General features: G+C 38.1%; 1 pseudogene; it reads left to right on the forward strand.

Moving 5' to 3' along the window:
- Window positions 1–626: 626 nt before the first annotated feature.
- On the forward strand, window positions 627–2,703 carry LOC119522278 (annotated as a pseudogene).
- Window positions 2,704–3,206: the final 503 nt, after the last annotated feature.

Here is a 3,206-nt window from a genome sequence, read left to right on the forward strand (position 1 = left end):
GTTTTGGGTTATGTATGTTACCCTAATGAAAGTTAGAAGGTAAAACATGGGACTGTCTAACATGGTAAACTCTTGTGTATGATGGACTGTAGCTAATAGTACAAGTATAAGAATGTTCTTTCATGAATTATAACAATGTAAAACACTATTACAAGGTGTTAATAATAGGGTCGTAAACCCACAACCCTGTGGCTGTGGGGCAGGACAGCCTATGAGGCCAGCGGGGAAGCAGAAGCGGGTGGCGCTAGGGCTGACTGGGAAATGTCAGCTACTTGATTAGGAGCAGGTTTTCCTTTCCCGGGAGCCTGCAGGCCTTCTGATGATTTCCACCACCCTCACCTTGGAGTGTGGGGTCTAGACCCTAGACGGCTTTGGCGGACACGGAGTTACCCAGTTCTTTCCAGACACTGTCTGGCGAGAGCGGACGGTGAGCCTGAGGGGGTGGAGGGTGCGTGAAGCATTCTGGGGTCTGGGGCTGAGCGTGTCAGAGATGAAGGGTACCCCGCTGTGGGGTCCACATTCCTTGCTGCTGAGGGAAACCAGGAGCCTAGCTCACCTTACAGTTTACAGATATGATCCAGACCTGTATGTGAATTACTTTGGTTAGTCAGAGTGAACATTCGATAATGAGTGGTGCCACTTTGGGACTCAAGATTGTTTTTGTCTTTTTTCTGGCATTATTCATACTTCGTTGATAGGGAGACTTTAAGAAACAGCATAGACTTGTAATTATTCGAATGCTGCTTGCTTGATATCTCTGCTTATTGTCTTCATACTGCCTCTGGATGTTAGTACGACAATATACAACCGCTGCAAGCATGCTGCTGCAAATTCAAGCCCTTCTGAGAATACCAACATTACAGGAACTTATGTAACTGCTACCTACCCCGGTTCCAAGAAAACATCCATGTTTCAAGCCATGGAGTTACATTCCTGATGGAATCATGCCAATTTTCTGGAGGGTAGTATGTTGGACATCTCAGTTTTTAACATGAATTCTGTCACCTTTCATGCAATCATATGCAAGATCAGGAGGCTTTTGTACCACTGGAAAGGTAAAAACTGCACTGAATGAGAATGTGACACCTATTTGCTGATTTTTGGAGCATTTTAAATTTATGTAGCTGTAACTCCATATTTGCACTTAGAATGGAACCAGCTTCAAACAATTGGTATAGCTGCTGCAAATACATGGGGTCTGTTTCTTCTTGTATTGTTGTTAGGTTATAGGTTGGTGAAAATTCCTTGGTCATACTGGAATGGAGAAAAAAGGGGTTGGAGTTATCTACTTATGAAAACTTATTTTAAGGCAGCCAAACTGATGACAGAGAAAGCAGATGCAGAAGAGAATTTAGAAGATGTCATGGAGGAGGTCTGGTAAAGTGAATGAAAGCATCAAGTACAACCACCCTTTGAGAAAATGTGTTGATACAATACTAAAAAGGTGCCCTATTGAGTATCAGGAACAAAATGGGTAGGAATATGGATGATTATGAAGATTTTTATGAAGAGGATAATACCTACCCAAGTGAAAAAAGTCAGGTAAAACTGCATAAACAGGTGATGTATTCAGTTCAGAGGCACCATTGAACACAACTACAGTGGCAGATTCTTTTGGAACAAGCATTTTATCTTGAAGATGTAGCAAAAAATGAAACCAGTGCAACTCATCAGTTTGTTCTCACCTTTCAAACACCAGAGCCATAAAATAGATTTATCCAGTATTTCTATAATTCTACAGTTGAATGTTACTGGGAATGTTTTTTGCAACCATGGTTTTACAGAATACATGCTGTGGATTTGTCCATCTTCTCAGTGATCATTGTATGATCAGATTGCACATTCTTTAGCACTAGACCTGTCTTATCCCTCTTTGCAGTCTCCATATAGCTGGCAGAAACATAAACATATAAAAATTATATTTATATTGAGATTGCTTGCTTCCTTTCTATCTTCTTCCTAAGTATCTGTGTTTATTCTACTGTGTTCAGGATGCATGTATTTAATTATTATTTCTTGGCTTCTCATCATCAGACTGATATTTATAGCCTTCTTTTCAGTGACATGCTATTTTGCCATTTGATTCCTCCTTTATGTCTTAATTTCTTGGTATTGACCCATATGGATTCATCCATCTCTCACCAGACTACTCAACCAACTGCTTATACATTTATTATGGGTTCCATGAAAGTTTTATCCTTTATTGCAGATGGATTTTATATTTATTATCATATGTTGGTGGTAATTCTCTGCATTGCTACTTATTTTAGCTGTTTGACTCTACTTGGTTTCCAGCAGTTTATGGGAGATAATAGTATGACATCAGACTCAGTTGATGAAGGAAAAGAATTAATCAGATGAGAGAAAAGAAAAAGGCAAAGGCAAGAAGAAGGTGAAAATCGAAGACAAGAATGGAAAGAACATTATGGACACAATAGTGAATGTTCCACTAGAAACAGAAATGTTCATGACCCCAAAGAGTCAAACTTTGCAGATATTGGTAGCAACCGGTCATCCAAATATACCATGGCTAATAATAGGACTGAAAGGGACCAAATAGAACTCCTTCAAGATGCAGAACCTTTGGATTTCAATGCAGAAACATTTATTGAAGATCCTCTTGAATCTGAATCAGAAAGGTGTCAGCATGGTGGACAGTATCATCTCTCGATGTCTTGCAGCAGAATATATGATGATGCCTAAAATCTGAAAGAATTTGTGAACAACAAACATCAGTTCAGAGTTTATGAAACCTGTGTGCCCTAGAATTTACTCTGTATTCTGGATGAAAAGTGTCAGGATAACAAAAGAGGCACTGAGAATTAATTACATCTTAGTAATAATAGTTTCTCTATGGTTAATTGAAAAGAGTATCATCTTTTCTAATAGATTTATTACATTCTTTGTCTGCCTTAAAGTGTAGTTACAGTGGAAGGATTTAATTCATGATAAAAGATCAGTGTATGTGAAGAACATGTAGTTCAGGTTGGTTTAGATTATTTTTTTCAGGGAAGTCATAAAGGTTTAAGAAAGATGTAAGTCATAACTAATATAATAGTTTTATTTGTGATTTGTATTTTTGCTGTTTGTAAAGAATATGTTAAACCTCTGTTTCCCAAAGAAATATTTGAATGAACTTATTTGAATGAAGACCTCAAATAATAACCATATTCACAAAACCCATGTCTTAAAACAAGGCTTACTTA

This window comes from Choloepus didactylus, chromosome X (genome assembly GCF_015220235.1).
Source record: "Choloepus didactylus isolate mChoDid1 chromosome X, mChoDid1.pri, whole genome shotgun sequence".
NCBI lineage: Eukaryota > Metazoa > Chordata > Mammalia > Pilosa > Megalonychidae > Choloepus > Choloepus didactylus.